The 17,721-nt window shown below is 42.0% G+C and overlaps 1 protein-coding gene across 1 annotated transcript in view; it reads right to left on the bottom strand.

The window, feature by feature from the left end:
• The window catches only part of JCAD (junctional cadherin 5 associated), a 115,723-nt gene extending 98,460 nt beyond the window's left edge, over positions 1-17,263 (bottom strand). Inside the window, exon 1 of the mRNA XM_075587683.1 lies at positions 17,123-17,263. The gene's annotated coding sequence lies outside the window, so the exon portion shown is untranslated. The remainder of the gene's footprint in view (positions 1-17,122) is intronic.
• Between the last annotated feature and the right edge of the window lie 458 nt (positions 17,264-17,721).

The raw sequence follows: 17,721 nt of genomic DNA, 5'->3' as shown, positions 1-17,721 counted from the left end.
ATACATCAGGGCCATGTTCTGTAGGTGGAGATACATATCCCCTTATGCCTCTCACTTTTTATTTTCCGTTCTCCTCTTTCTACCTTCCCTTATCCTTTCCCCATCACTCTGGCATGCTATGGAACATTCAATATTGTAATCCGAATGCTTTATTTTTGTTTCCCCTCCCAGCAAAATAAGTTATTGTGATTTCATGTTTCCTATTATTTGTTCTGTATCCCCCAAATGTCTCTCTTATATCATGTTCCCTTTATATTTTCTTTCCTGTACCCCATAAACATCTCAAAATAAGTTTCAATATGTACTGTGTAGGGGGTCGTTTTTCTTTTTGTCATTCGTTGTTAGAGAAAGATCCTAAACTATAATAAAACTGTACAGAATATTCAGCACCCTGCTTTTAATTTAATCTAAAAACTGCAAGCAGAAATCTCGGGAATGCTGTATCAAAATCTCGGGAATGCTGTATCAAAATCTCGGGAATGCTGTATCAGAACTGAGTTCAATTTTTTTTAGAGAGCAACAAAACTCCAAACAGCGGTTACAAAATGATTACGAATGGTGCTGGAACATGGATTGTGGTGAACTTAACAAGAGCATTCTAATCTATTTTCATTACAAATATATATATATATATATATATATATATATATATATATATATATATATATATATATCTTATACTATATTAGTGAAAGCACTGTATGCCTGTCTGGATGTCCGGTGTCCCTAGGGGAAATCTCATTGGTCCCTTGGGCCGCCCGCCCCCGCACACCTCTCATTGGCCTGAGGCGGAGTGATGGGCCAAACACACACACACACACACACACACTAGGTAGGGGGGGCGCCCCCTTGGGAGGGCGCACGATTATGTAGGGGGGGCGCGAGCAGCTTGCAGGGAAACCTGGGGGCGGCCAGAGCTGTGCACGGGCGCTCCGTGCTGCTGCTTCTATGTCTGTGTCTTGCAGAGGGGGCGGGGCCAGAAGATCCGTGCTGCTGCTTCTATGTCTGTGTCTTGCACAGGGGGCGGGGCCAGAAGATCCGTGCTGCTGCTTCTATGTCTGTGTCTTGCAGAGGGGGCGGGGCTTCTCTCTGCACACAGACAATCCCTCCTTCTCTTCCTGTCTGCTTCCCGTTTTCAGCAGCATGGGGGGTTGGGGGATCGGAGAATGTCGCCCCCCCCAGGTGAAATTGTGGACTGATTAAGTGTGTGTGTGTGTGTTGGTGGTGGTGGTGGTAGGGGGGGAGTGATTGAGTGTGTGTGTGTGTGTATGGGGGGTGGGGGGGATTGAGTGTGTGTGTGTGGGGTGGGGGGGATTGAGTGTGTGTGGGGGGTGGGGGTGATTGAGTGTGTGTGTGTGGGGGGGGGAAGTGTGTGTGTGTGGGGGGATTGTGGGGGGGGGGATTGAGTGTGTGTGGGGGGTGGGGGGGATTGAGTGTGTGTGTGTGGGGGGAGGAAGTGTGTGTGTGGGGGGGGATTGTGTGTGGGGGAGGATTGTGTGTGTGTGTGTGTGTGGGGGGGGATTGAGTATGGGGATTGTGTGATTGTGTGTGGGGGGGGTTGTGTGTGTGTGTTGTCGTGGGGGGGAATTTTGTGTGTGTGTGGGGGGGATTGAGTCCCCCCTCCCTGCCCTTTGCCCCCCCCACTCCCTGCCCTTTGCCCCCCCTCCCTGCCCTTTGCCCCCCCCTGCCTTTTGCCCCCCCCTCCCTGCCCTTTGCCCCCCCCCTTCCACTCCATGCCCCCTGCCCTTCCACGCCCGGGCAACGCCGGGTATATCAGATAGTATATATTATATATTTATATATATATATATTATGAAGCAAGAGGTCCCTGGAGTTGAACCACATTAAGTTTAGCTCCAAGACCCCCCGAATTTCCAAAATACCTCCATAGGGGCCGTCAGTTACTTTCTTGTACTTAAATTAGCAGGTGGCATGCGGCCCAATAGGAAGCTGCAACGGATGATGTCACAGCTTCCGCAGACCAATGGGAAGCCGCGACAGATGATGTTACAGCTTCTTATTGGTCCGTGTGCAGCCTAAGATTTAATTCTCAATTTTATTTCCTCAGCAGGGATTGGTGCTGGGATCTTCGGAGGCAAACAGAGGGTCCCCAGAGCTGAAAACGAACGCGGTTCCGCTCCGGAAACCCGCTGCTTTTGAGCTATCCAAAAAAATGTCTGCCACATATTATTGATCACTTATTGTATTTAACACATAACATTAATTAACTCCATAAACATGATCAATCACAGGAGAAAATGGAAGGGAAAATATAGGGCAAAGTGAGGCCTGTCTTTTTAGTTTAGCATTATTACAAGTTTGAACTATGGCGCATTGTTAAGATTCTGGGAGGCATGAAAAAAAAGTTAAGGTGACACAGAAAAAAACTGCAGAACCTATGGTACTTTTATACTTTTGAATTAAAGCAGAACTCATTACACACTGCTATTTAAATATAGGGCAGTTTGTATTTGCCCCAAGCAAATCTACATTCATGCAACAATATAGCTTCGGAAGTTTCTGAAACACAGTTAAACATACTGTAAAATCAGGAGAAAGGGAACTAAAATGGAAGGGAGGTTTTATCCCGATTAGCTGTTTTATTTGTACTAAAATAATGGGATTATTTATAATGCTACAACAATTTGGCAACCTAAGCAGCTAGAACTGTACAGTAGCATTAAATATTATGTTATTCGCATTCTCCTTTTTTTCACAACTTATGCCAACACTGCACAAAAGTAAATATTGCAGGTACATTGTGAAACATATGTTTGGAAGCCCCATATACTGTAGTCAAGAGAGAGAGCTTAAAATCCTTTTGGAAATCCTTCTGCAAAAACAAAATATTGCCTACGTGTCTCTACAGTAACATTTCTAAGCCACGTTATATAAAAACATAACGTGTAATGGCAGAAAATAACCACTGGACCCACCCAATTTCCCTACCTGGTGTAAAACCTCAGACCCTATTTGATCCTTGAGTTTCTTTAATATGTAAGATAGCCTTATATCTTTCCCAAGCATTTTCAATCTCTCTTTCGGTATTAGTCTTTACCACCTCTGTTGGGAGGCTAATCAATAAATCCACTACCCTTTCTGTGAAGACGCACTTTGTCACATTTCCCTGCATGCCACCCTCCAGCTTCAGAGCCTGTATTCTTGTTGTAGCATTTATCTTTCTATGAAACACGCTTCCCTCCCGTACCTTGTGGAAATGTTTCAAATATTCTAAAAAGTTCAGTGATTCAGTTCCTTCTCTCCTCCAAGCTGTACATGTTGAGGTACTTTGGTAATTCCAAATAAGTTTCTTGATCCTGTCTTGATCCTGATATTAAAAAGAGCATTTCCTTGGGAAAAAAACAAACAATCCCCATAGGTGGGCAGCAGGTGGTCTCCGGAGCTGCATCACATTAATTTCAGCTCTTGGGACCCTCAAGTTTCCAAGATACTTACCTCTGTCAGTGCTGCCAGCATCTCATGCATGTTTAAAGGCCCTGTGGCATGCGGGCCAATAGGAATCCGCAACGTCATCCTTTGTGGCTTCCTATTTGCCCGAGCTGCTACAGCCATGAACTATGGAGGCAAGTATCTCAGGAAGCAGGGGGTCCCCAGAAGTGAAATTAACTCTGAACCACCTTCTTCCCACCTAGAAACACACCTTTATTGATTACAATTGAACATTTTATATTCATTTAAAAAGAAAATGTATTACAAAGAACATAATATATTATTTCTGGAGTAACCACTAGTGATCAAATTGGGATGCATGAGGGGGTACTTATTTTCAAATAAATACTTTAATTTAATTATAAAGTATGATGAAATCAAAACATTTTTAAGCTTAGGAGAGAAAATAGAGTCCCATCCCCCAATTCATAAAATAAATATAAATGTAAGGATGGGCAGTTTCACTAGTGTCTTGCTTTTGGTTATAAAAAAAATGGGGTTTTTTTTGGACATCGTCTTTGTCTTCTAATCTCTCTTGGAGTCCAATCGATTACCATCTTGGTCCAACAATTATCATTTCTTCTTGTTAAGTGTCCGGCCCACTGTCATTTTAATTTTTTCACCGGAGTGATGATTTCACAGACTTTTGTTTGTTTTCAAACCCATTAATTCTTTTTCTGGTCTCTTCGGGAATTACCCAGAATACATCTCTCCATACTTCTTGAAGCTTCTAAATTTTCTTCACATTTAGGATCCAAGTTTCACATCCAGACGTGAGCGCAGGCAGAATACAGTGGTAGAAAACTTTCCTTTTGAGGCACAGTGGAAGGTTCCTTGAACATTTGTCTCACATTTTCCAAATACGCTCCATCCCATCCTCATTCTCTTTTTTATTTCATTCGAAAGGTTCCCATCTATAGTTACTTGCCGGCCAAGGTAGACATAGTCTTCGTCTTCTTCTAGTTCTATTCCATTTATTTTGATCTTTGCAGAGTTTACACTGCTGTTGAACATCACTTAGGTCTTGCAGAGGTTCATATGGAGGCCAAATATTCTTATTTGCTTTGGCGAGTTCTCGGATTTGTTGCTGAAGATCTTCTGGACTTGGGCAGAAATAACAATGTCATCTGAAAATCATAGGTAACTCAAGCATTTACTGTTCCTTTGTTCTACCAATTCACTGTCTTGGTCAATTCTTCTAGTTTTGCTATTAAAAGCTTTGGTGACATGGTGTCTCTCAGTTATACTCCCTTGCTGATCTTTATCTTGATTGTATTTTCATGTAATATATTGGTTGATGTGGCATAATCTCGTAAATGTTCCTCATAATATCAATATACACGTCTTCAACACTTTGTCTACTTAATGCCTTTAAAACACTAAGGTATTGACAGAATAAATAGCTTTTTTCGTTATCTACAAATCCTAAAATGAGTGGTAGATCGTATTGATTACTTTGGGAAATAACTTTTTGTACAATTTGGATGTGGTCCATAGTGTTATATTCACTGCAAAATTGTACTTGTTCTATAGGTTTGGCAAAGTCCAGGGTGTGTTGCAGCCGATTAGCAAGTACCGTATCTTTGTAAAAAAAAAAAAAAATTTAAGTGATTGGAAGAACACTGATTGGTCTGTAGTTCTTGAGGTCTTCTGTGTCTCCTTTATTGTGGATAAGGATAAGTATGGAATGTCTCCATTGTTCTTAGATTTTCCTTTTCTAGAAGCAGCATTTTCTCTACTTCTTCCCAAGCTTTTTTAAAGATTTCAGTTTTAATTCCATCTTCCCTGGGAGCCTTCCCATTCCTCGTGGATTTTATTGCCTTTGCCACTTTAACTCGAAGTACACATGGTACATCATTGGTGGTTTCTTCCTCTGCTGGATTATGCTCTGTGTCATCTGTGTTCTTGTACAATTTCATGTTGAAGTCCTCAACTCTCTTTATGATAAGTTCACAGTCTTTTAATGTTGATCTATCGTCTCGTTTGAGTGTCATTATTTGCTTCTTCCCAACCATAAGTCGCTGCCTTGTCTTATTTAAGCTTCTGTTATCTATGATATTCTTCCTCACCATATCACAGTTAAATTTTCTTACATCTTCTGTTATACTGTATGTGGAAAATAGGGAGCGCAGAATCATGCAAAAGACAAAATGCGTATATAGTGCAATATTGTATGGATATTATAGTCTAAGTGGAGAAAATGTGCTTGAACATGAGATCAATGCCACTACTCACATGGCCTAGAGGGTATGTAGACCTATAAAGGTTTCTTTAGGAGAGTACCCCTCTCCTCTCCCGGTCACTCGTAGTGTTTGGTAACTTGTTCGTAGGCTGGGGACCTCTACCCTTGAATAAACCCGGATCGGAAATCCTTCTAATAGCCAGATAGCTCCCCCGTCACGAATCACAACACACAGGAGAAATCGTGTATAAAAATGGTATATTGACATAAAATACAGTACAACAATCTGTACTCCTCGAGTGTATGTCTTGACGAGGCATGCAGGCTTACAAATGCTTTGGCCAAAGGGTTTAACAAAATACCCTTTTTCATGAGACAGTTTTTTTTATCTTAGCCTAATTGGTAGGAGCGCAGGAATCGTTCTTTTTGTTTTTCTATATGTAAAGCCTATCTTTTTACCTGCAGCAAACTTCTATAGGGAGGAGTGCGGTATTATGTACAGTTTCTCATATATATATATATATATATATACAGTGTTCGACAAACCTATACATTTGCTCGCCCCGGGCGAGTGGATTTAACCCCCGGGCGAGTAAATATTGGCCCAAGCAGCACACGTTTGGTACTAGGTGGCGAGTAGATTTTTTTGTGTGGCGAGTAGATTTTTTGGTGATTTGTCAACCACTGTATATATATATATATATATATATATATATATATATATCTCATATATATATATATATATATTAGATAAATTATGGTGGGTGAAAAAGGTGACAAAAAAACCTCCACCGTAAAGCATATAGCAAATAAAAATATCACTTGTGAACACATTTACACGTCTTAGACAGGTCTGCAACCCTGCTTTTTGCTATTATCACCTAGCATACAGTGATACCATTGCAGTAAGGGATTCTGGGAAATTACATACAAATTAGCACATAGTGTCACCTTTTGCCTCAAATACATTTTTACATGTAACACTTATACGCTTATGCTCACTGCATTACACAACTTTCGGCACAGCATGGTTTAAGAAGCAAAGCCAGTAAACCTACTCACAGACATCTGTTTCGACCTTTTGGGTCTCATCAGTGTGAGGAGGTTGTACTGGCTCTGCAATTTTAAGGCTGGGTAGGTTTCACCACACATTAGATAAGTTATGGTGTTTCAAAAAGTGGACGAAAATCCCTCCACAGTAAAGCATATAGCAAACAAAAATATCACTTGTGAGCACATTCACATGTCTTAGACATGTCTGCAACCCTGCATTTCACCATTATTACTCTCTTGCTGCAATTGTAGCACTGTATGCTAGGTGATAAAAGGGATAGGCTTTACTTTTATGATTTATTTTTCTAAAAGGGACAGGTTGTATAAAATATTGTGTCACTAATGTAAGAATAAACCACTGAAGGTTAATGGTTGAGTGTCTCAAACATTTTTTTAATCACTTTTTAAATAAATGACAATAATACATACATACGTGTACCTATATACACACACATACATACCTGTACATAGCATAAATAGAAGTACTGTATGGCACTCACATAACAATTGGCAAACTTGCTTAGGTGCACTGTAGTAGATAGGGTTGCCAAGTGGCTTGTCCAAAAATACTAGACAAAATGGTGAAAGGTGAGACACAATGAAAATTGTTGGTGAGGCATGTAATATAGTAAGCATGGGTGCGCGCACAGAGTGGCGCGCGTTTAGTGCCTATTGGCAGTTGTTGAGATGCTTGTGATCATCATCTCATTTCCCCACCATCATCATCATCATCTCCATCATTATCATCATCATCCTCATCATCATAGTCCCCTCATCATCATCATAGTACCCCCTCATCATCTCATTTTCTCCCCATCATCTCATCTCCTCCCATCATCATCATAGTCCACCCTCATCATCATCATCATCATCATCCTTTTATTCCCCCCCATCATCATATTCCCCTCCTGCCCCCATATCATAATCATCATCTTATTCCCCCCATTATAATCTTATCCCCCCATCATCATCATCATCGCATCTTATCAGGCTTACCCCCATCATCCTCTTACACCCCCACCCCTTACCTTATTTCCTGGCAGGTCACAGACATCACCGGACCTGTCTCTGGGCCGCCAGGGTGTGGGCTCCGCCTCCACTGTGATCCGATTGGCCATCCTCTCCTCCAGTCAGGGACAGCACACACACTAACGAGTGCTCCTTTCTGCACCCAGCCACCGTCCCTGGGCCGCCCTCCAATCGCATCACAGGCAGCACTTCCAGCCGCACTCACCCCCTCGCGCTTGCTGCTGCCTCCGCCGCCCTTGTGCTTGCCGCCGCAGCCCACAACATGGAAATCCCGGACACATACATGTCCGGTTTTACAACCAATTTTATACTGGACAGGCATCGGAACTACGGCCTGTTCGGGTGAAAATCGGACACTTGGCAACCCTAGACTAGTAGATATATAAAAGAGTTTAAACAGGCACTCTTCAGGGAGTAAAGATGATGCAATAAGATTTTATTCACAGATGACCATTTCTGTCCCACTCTAGAGCATCCTAGATTGGGAGCGAAACATTGATCTTTGAATAAAATCTTTTTGCGTCATCTTTAGTTCGTAGAAGTGCCTGTCTAAATTATTCTCTCTCGCTCTACACTTTGGCATGGGGAGGCAGTGTGACATGGAGGAACAATAAAGTACCAAGTGGAGGAGTAGCATGGGGCAGTGGGAAATTGGGGAGGTGTGACATGTCCATACCTTCTGCAGTGCAACTATAGGATCTGCAGGGGTTCACTGCAGCTACATGGCATCATGTCTGATCTGCGACCCCTGACACGGATTCAGTCAGCAGAGGAGGTGGGGCCTGCACTAGGAAGCATGAGACAGACCCATGCTGTGCCTCTGCAAAGGCAGGGGCAGGGTTGCAACCTATTGAAGGCAAACCCAGAGACTTTTTTTGCAATAACATTTTTTATATTTATTTATCTTACCTGCGGCATCTGAGAGATGTGAGGGTGGGATGAGAGATGTGAGGGTGGGATGAGAGATGTGAGGGTGGGATGAGAGATGTGAGGGTGGGATGAGAAATGTGAGGGTGGGATGAGAGATGTGAGGATGGGATGAGAGATGTGAGATGTGAGGGTGGGATGAGAGATGTGAGGGTGGGATGAGAGATGTGATGGTGGGATGAGAGATGTGAGGGTGTGATGAGAGATGTGAGGGTGGGATGAGAGATGTGAGGGTGGGATGAGAGATGTGAGGGTGGGATGAGAGATGTGAGGGTGGGATGAGAAATGTGAGGGTGGGATGAGAGATGTGAGGATGGGATGAGAGATGTGAGATGTGAGGGTGGGATGAGAGATGTGAGGGTGGGATGAGAGATGTGAGGGTGGGATGAGAGATGTGATGGTGGGATGAGAGATGTGAGGGTGTGATGAGAGATGTGAGGGTGGGATGAGAGATGTGAGGGTGTGATGAGAGATGTGAGGGTGGGATGAGAGATGTGAGGGTGGGATGAGAGATGTGAGGGTGGGATGAGAGATGTGAGGATGGGATGAGAGATGTGAGGGTGTGATGAGAGATGTGAGGGTGGGATGAGAGATGTGAGGGTGGGATGAGAGATGTGTGGGTGGGATAAGAGATGAGAGATGAGGGTGGGATGAGAGATGTGAGTGTGGGATGAGAGATGTGAGGATGGGATGAGAGATGTGAGGGTGGGATAAGAGATGAGAGATGAGAGTGGGATTAGAGCTGTGAGGGTGGGATGAGAGATGTGAGGGTGAGATGAGAGATGTGAGGGTGGGATGAGAGATGTGAGGGTGGGATGAGAGATGTGAGGGTGGGATGAGAGATGTGAGGGTGGGGTGAGAGATGTGAGGGTGGGATGAGAGATGTGAGGGTGGGATGAGAGATGTGAGGGTGGGATAAGAGATGAGAGATGTGAGGGTGGGATGAGAGATGTGAGGGTGGGTTGAGAGATGTGAGGGTGGGATGAGAGATGTGAGAGTGGGATGAGAGATGTGAGGATGGGATGAGAGATGTGAGGGTGGGATAAGAGATGAGAGATGTGAGGGTGGGATGAGAGATGTGAGGGTGGGATAAGAGATGAGAGATGTGAGGGTGGGATGAGAGATGTGAGGGTGGGTTGAGAGATGTGAGGGTGGGATGAGAGATGTGAGAGTGGGATGAGAGATGTGAGGATGGGATGAGAGATGTGAGGGTGGGATAAGAGATGAGAGATGTGAGGGTGTGATGAGAGATGTGAGGGTGCGATGAGAGATGTGAGGGCGGGATGAGAGATAAGAGGGCGGGATGAGACCTGTGAATGCGGGATGAGACATGTGAGGATGGGATGAGATGTGAGGGCGGAATGAGACATGTGAGGGCGGGATGAGAGATGTGAGGGTGTGATGAGATGTGAGGGTGTGATGAGAGATGTGAGGGTGTGATGAGAGACGTGAGGGTGTGATGATAGACGTGAGGGTTGGATGAGAGATGTGAGGGTGGGATGAGATATGAGGATGGGATGAGAGATGTGAGGGTGGGATGAGAGATGTGAGAGTGGGATGAGATGTGAGGGTGGGATGAGAGATGAGAGATGTAAGGGTGGGATGAGAGATGTGAGGGGGTGTAAGAGATGGGAGGTGGAGTGGAGAGAGATGTGAGGGGTTAGTGAGTGGCATAGAGGACCAGAACATGTAGGCGCTGGCGGTGGTGGGTGTTAATAAATTAAAATTGTTAAAGAGAGGGTCTCTAAGGCCCTCAAATGACACCTGATCAGGGCGGCAGAGATGGGTGGAGGTCAGGAGTGAGGTTCCAAAAGTATTCTGTTTGTATATTCTTAGAAATGATAACGCAAATCACTTTTACTGACCTGAGTTATAATTAATCCTGGGGACTACCTAGGTGAGCAGATGTAGAGGTAGATTTTCCCCCCCGCTTACTCATTTTTTTAACCTGTATTTTATACTTTAACAAAATAGCCCAACACCTAAATTATTATGGCTGCTAAACCCCTCTCACTTGTTCACATTAGTAGACTTCAAAGAAATGTATCTAAGATTAATAATTTTGTATAAGATCCTTTTGAGTCCTTATAGAAAACTGTTCTTTACTGCGGGATGGAGTGAAGAAAGTGAGAACAAATAGCAGAAGTTGCCATGTGAACAATCTACTGCAGGCTGTTGGGCCTTTAAAAATCTAAAATAAAATCAAAAACAGCTTGGAAAATAATAAGGTGGGTAATCTGCTTTAATCTGCTTTAAAGGGCATCACAATGAGCTCATTTTCAAAATAGGTCTTGCTGGAGGAAACTGCACCTTGTAATGTTCTACAAGTCTATGACATCTTCAAACAAAGCATAATAGTCAATGACATTGTTAGCAAATGAGATAATCCTTTCCACATACTGTAAGAGGTGGAAAACCAAACTGGTGTTCTGGGACAGACCCAAAAATGTAGGGATACAGCCCTCGGTGTAGTCAACATTTTGTGGAAAGAAAATAACAAGGGAACAATTGTTTCCTGCTGAGGTTCCCCTGCCTCTAAATCCCTTCAGGTTAATTAGAATGGACCACAGCCAAATTCATTAAAAACACAAAACTTTGTTGCGGTTAGGAAAACTAGCAAGTTGTTTGTAAAGCCAAATTCCGAAGAAAAAAACAGGCTGTGCCAAAATTATGTTATTTAAACTTATTCTGTTTCAGTGTTCTTGATACAGTATTTATTCACTTAGTATCATGTATCTATTCATACTGATTAAAAGTAAAAATAAATTTGCTTTCTCCATTGTTTGCTTCCCTAGCTTTAGCAAATTGTATAGCTGATCTAAAAGGGAATACAGTAAAATAGTAAAATAGTTTACAACTATTCAGGGGTGGCCAACTCCAGTCCTCAAGGGCCTCTAACAGGTCAGCTTTTAAGGATATCCCTGCTTCAGCACAGGTCTTCGACAGAGCCATCTGTACTGAAGCAGAGATATCCTTAAAACCTGACCTGTTGATGGCCTTTGAGGACTGGAGTTGGCCACCCACCTCTAGATCATATGATTCAGTTAAAAAAATAATAATAATAAAGCCTAACAATCTTTTACATGCAGATTAGATTACCATGTTGGTAAAAAATAATAATAAAACATTTCATTTACAAACAATTTTGCTTGTTCTTTAGGAAAAAACTAGCAAACTATGGGAGTTAAGAATTAAACTATTACGACTCTCAGTTGGTGCAAAAACAGCACCAGACAAGAGTGTACTGCACATTGTAAGGGACTACTGTGCCCTCCGCACAAGTACTCATCTCTTCCTCTACTTTTTAAATTTTAAAAAATCGATTTATGATTACACATATTTGGCATCATATTGATCCATTTAAAAAAAAAATGATCCTATTGCACTGAAAAATAAAAAGGGGCTAACTTTCCTTAGGGAAGAGGAGGGTAATTCCTGCCATGTAAGAGAAACAACAGAGAGAGAGGAGCTAAAGAAATGAAGACATCTTCCACTGTTACCAGGTTTATAAACTCGAGCCTACAGTCACAAAAGGGGGTAAAATCGATAAGAATACTTGAGATTTTGGGGGGAAATGAACACAGGATACGTTTGGCAATTTTACGTATTCACGAAGATTTATATGTGCATGATAACGGTGTGTTACCAACTTAATTTTATCCATTAACACCCAAAGTCTGCATGCAAATAGCATACTTGTCTACCATAGTGGAAGGTAATAAGAATCATTACAGTACCCTATGGCAGAAGTTATTAAACCTGCCAGATGAGCTAACCATGCATTGTAATTGAATGGCTTGCCAGCACCAACGTGGTTAAAATACAACACAATCACCAAGTGTAAATATCACCCCTGAGTAGGACAAGTGGGTAGCCATGCCTATCTTACCACTAAGGTATAATAAGGGCTTAAAATAGCACTAACTAGCCACCTGTTGCCAACCAATGGCTGGTAAGGCATTGCAACCCATAACTCCTACCATTGGTCCTCTCGTTCTCCCAACAACACATAGTTCCTCATCCCTTAGGGCTTAGGCTACAGGACTCAGCCAATCTTGTAGGGTTAAGCCCTTGTATGACATGTGGATGGTTAGCTATATAAGGGGTGGATAGTAAGCATATAGTGTTGGGGTGAGAGGAATATATTAAGCCCTTAGCCAACCTGCGTGACCAAGTAGGCGTGACATGACAATGCCTAGTTACCCAGTTTACTTACTAATGGGTCTATATATTAATATGCAATTCAATGTTTATGTCATTTTTTTTATTTATCATATAAGTCTAAGTTGTGCTCTGTTATCTTGACTATATCAATTGTGGCCATTATATACATTGTCAAAATAGACCTAATGCCAGCCAGGTGATAACAAATGGCAGTATTTTGGGGCATTAGCATGATATCTCCAAGTATCAGATTTTAGTGACCAGCTTGTAAATAAGTAATTTTGTGTAACTTAATAATTTATATCCTCATTTGCATACAGTCTTAAGGCTCCTTTTTTTTCTGAGTGTGGAGACCAAATACATGCAAACAGATGTACTTCAAACTAATTTCAAAGCAATATTGCTACTTGCTTTACCATTTCAAGAGATGTGGCTGAGTAAATAACTAATCAAGAACAGTGACAAACATAAGAGATAACGGATTTATAAAACAGTGAGAACTAGAGCATTTGTTTATGATACATATTCGATTGACTGGCATACTGTAAGTCAGCCAATCAGTGAGAAAAAAACATCTGACTGATCAATTAATTGCCAATCAGAAAAGAAAAGGTTCAAACAAGATAATCAAAACACAGTGCAGCTGTAACATAAATTAAACCATTCAGTAAAAATGCAGTTGAATATCAAAAGAATCCAAAAGGGGGAGACACCGAGCAGAGCATCCTGCCTAAGGCCCACTGGGACGCGAATTGGACCTGGACCTGCCCAGTGGCCTCAGCGTGGTTGAACTCTGCCTAGATATGGGAGCTCACCAGCAGCTGAAACAACCCTCACAGGCTAAGGAAGCTGGCCAGTCAGACGTGTTTTGGGCAAAGCCAGCTTGGCTAATACCAGGAGCAGGTTGATGTAGAGGTCTAGGTTCATCGTTCTAGGACAGTGGGCGCCCCAAAATATAAATGTGGGGGGAGAAGTGCAGCCAGAATTGCAGATTGAGGCACCTTAGCAGTGACAAGAGGGGCTGCAAATAGAAATATGGAAAATGCCCCTGTGCTGCAAAATGGGCATGCTGACAGGGAGTCCATGAAATGTACAATGTACTTTGTGCATTGTGGAGCACCCTCTGCCCTAAATTCCCGGTATGGAGACAGAAACAAGTTAGAATATACAGTAGTTCCCTCCGCCAGGGTCTCTCACACTCGTCAGATGGTAGTACTGATCTCCAGAGTGTGTTTCCGGCCTGGAGACGAGGGCGAGTGAGTCCACTGTATAGAGCATTAGCATGCACAACCCCTTCCTCGGCATGCCATGGAAGCATGACAAGCGTATGTCACCCAGCTTGCTGAGGCTGGGGACAGGCGGGACGTAAGACCAAGACATTAGTAGTAGTCTGGCATACATGCACAGTTTAGGAGAGAATGGGCAGAGTGTATATTATTTAAGCTTTTAGTTTTGTGAATTGTTTGAACAAGATGCAGGAGGGAAGCATGTTTCAAAGAAAAAGAAGTGCTAGAACAAGATGTCGTTATCTGAAGCTGGAAGGTGGCAGGTTGAGGGTAAATGTGAGGAAGTACTTCTTTAGAGAAATAGTGGTGGGTTTGTGGTATAGATTATGGGGTCAGCAGAGGTGGTAGAGACAAAATACAGTAAAGGAAATCACAAATGCTTGTGATAGACCTTAGGCTATCCTACATATAGTATGAAATAAAACCAAGGATCAAATAGGGTCTGAGATGTTACAATAGATGGGAAACTACTAGACTAGGTGGGCCATGTGTTTCTTATCTACTGCCAATTTCTATGTTTATTCTGTATGTTGCATTAGTGTGGGGTCCTAATGGAGAATTGAGAAAGAGCGTATGGTCCAGCTCAAGGCCCTAATATAATAAATAAGTCATTATAAACCTGAATATACAGGAGGTGCATCTAATGTAGTAGACAAAATAAAAAAAACAAAGCAACAGAGGATTCCAAAATTGCACATCATTACAAATTGTGTGAGTGCAGTTCTGCTCATGGAAAACTGCCTGAGATCCTCCTACTAGCAGTAAAATCAAATGGAGAGATTTGCATTTTCTGCAACACTATCCTCATCCCTAAGTAAATTGAGGGGGATTACTGTACAGTGGTGTGGCTATGACACGCATATTTTGAAGCGATTGATTATAGTTTAATTCCAATTTAATCTGAATATTCAATGACCTATCCCCACATCTGCTGCCTTTTGAGGTGAAAACATAGGGGCAGTTAGGTGACAAGAGGTCCCTCAGAGACGATCTGGGCAAGATACTGTAAAACTACTGCAATTTGCTGCAATAGTCAGATGTGACATCTCAAAAAAAAATTAAAGCCCAGGGCTATAATGACTGAGATCGTGTTTTAGCAGAGATAAAGGCGAACAAATACCATACATGTTTTCTTTTCATGCAACAAAAACACTTTCAATGCCTAGAATAAAAAGACTGCCTGTGTGAGTCGTGATTTTATTGCTACTACTAGCATTTTTGCTTTTCTGTGAGCATACAGCAGCACAGCACTGTGCTAGATCCTGCCTGCATGCAAATCTGCAGACATTTTGTTAGAGTTTTTGGAGGGGTACATGTGATTACATTTCTTTTTGCAAAATACTCTGCAAAAAAAAAAAATCTGGTCCTACATAATACTCATGAAACAAAAATGATTTCATCGATTTACAGGATCTCATGAAGCATCATTTTGGGAAAAGCAAAACACTGAAGGAGGAGAACCCCTGGGATATATCAACAAACGCTGGCATTGAAGCATCCATATGTGCGTCTTAGATTTCACAGTAACGGATTGCAGATTCCTTAAACCACTTGACTGAGGACACAAGGTATTGTCAGTGGGACAGTCTGTAGTTAGCAGCACAATGCAGTTTGCTAAATCACTTAAACCGTGAAATAACTCTGACATAGTATGAACATACTGAAAATACCCCGATTAAGCAGAAATAATGACCAGTCATTTTTTAAATCAAGAAACCAGTCATGTGTTATTGGATAATTGACGAGTGTAATGCAAGAATGTTAAAAAACTTATTGCAGTTTTTTAATTCAAAGATCAAATAAATCAGTGGCAGACACTCAGTCTGGATTATATGGCCTACAGTATTTATCAAAACAATTTTGGTGTTCAAACGATACTAAAAAGGGGCAATTTCATCCGGTGCCCCTTAGCGTCAGTGTAGCAAGGGGCAGGTTTATCAAGCGCCTGTGTGGGTTAGCGCACCAGATGCGGCAGTATTTCAATTTACGTCAATGAGTGTTTCTGGTGCTCTAACCCAAATCAGCGCTTGAGGTATCTGCTGCCGCTGTGTGTTCATTTTGCCCGGCAGGCTTTAGTCTGGGGAGGAGTAAGAAGGGGTTAAGCGACACATATTAGAATGAATGACATTATGTGTCTGTCTCTGTACTGTATTTTGCATGAAATATCTCTGCCATGTCAAGGATGGTATAACATGAGATGTGCGATTTTATTGGGAAGTTCGCGAAGCCAGGCAACATTTGCCAATATTCATTCGCGAAACATGGGGCGGAACAAATTTAAAGATGTTCCCACAACTCTAAAGGGTCACATGGCCATTTATATACTGCCATCTTCAAAATTCTGGCAACGGTTGCTACATTTTGTGGTGAAAATATTGCGTGTGTCGATTTTCTCGCGAAAGAATCTTGGGTGGGCACATGTGAAGAGTTTCGCACCACTGTAGGTATAACCTCTGTGGTCGAATGATCTGCATCAAATGGGAGAGATACCATGAACAAAAATTCCTCACCTACAACACAGCCACAAGCACAGCATTTAAACACATGTGTGTAAAAGAACACACTTTCCCGTGAGTTGCTACATAGAATCCTTAGTGTGTCTGTGTGTAATAGGATCCAGCACTATCTCAATCCTTCAAGCAGTCAGTTGTTTCTGTAGAACTGTGGCACATGAAGGTTATTTGCAGAGACACATACTGTACACACGCACAAATGAATAAAAGAAGCCCCGTACATAATCTGAATGGCAGGTAATAACAGTACCAGAGGCCATTTGACAAACATCTGATAAAATACATATTATAGATCATGCTGGTATTTATGCAGTATGCCGAAAATCGTGAGTGAAACTTGGATTCACTTAATCACAGGCAGCTGCTGGCTGTTTCCTTTTTTCCGTAGCACTGCTGTTCTTTATTGCAGAGGCTGTACAGTATGTTAGTTTGAGGGAATAAATGATTCCTCCTTAATGTGTCTATGAACCAAGGAACTTGTTTTGCATTTCAGATCAAGAGAAAGGATAAGGACTTACCTTGTGAGTCCCCCATGCTTTCATCTGTCTACTTGCTGTGCAGCAGCCTCAGAATTGTAATACAGCACTGCATGAAGCTACTGCTGAGCATGCCTAGTAGATGCAGCCACTTGGAAAGGAACTAGGAAAGGATAAGGTTCCCTCAACAGCTTAATGATTTTGCAGGCAGCACGAACCTTGCTGAAAGTTAAAGGTGCAAACGCTGAACTGAAGTGCGTTGAATCGCGGTGTTTAATTTTTATTTTGGATTATTACTGTACATGCCAGAAAAATGATGCTGAATTATCATTAAAAAAATATATAATATTTTTTTTTTTATTAAAGAAAAAATCTTAAAAGTAAACTGCTAAAAACAATTATCATAATGTATCATATCATTTTAAACAAAATTCAGCATGTTTAAGGACTGGATAACTTTAGATTGTAAGCTCTTCGGGGCAGGGACTCCCTTTCCAAATGTTACTGTCATGTCTGAAGTGCTTATTCACATTATGTGTTATGTTATGTCACGTGTATTAGATCTGTAAAACGCTATGTACCTGGACAGCACTAGTGTATATAAATAAAGATATACAAACATTCATATGAATTGTTATACA

This window comes from Ascaphus truei, chromosome 2 (assembly GCF_040206685.1).
Source record: "Ascaphus truei isolate aAscTru1 chromosome 2, aAscTru1.hap1, whole genome shotgun sequence".
Taxonomy (NCBI): Eukaryota; Metazoa; Chordata; class Amphibia; order Anura; family Ascaphidae; genus Ascaphus; species Ascaphus truei.
This window is presented reverse-complemented; position numbering and strand designations above follow the sequence as displayed.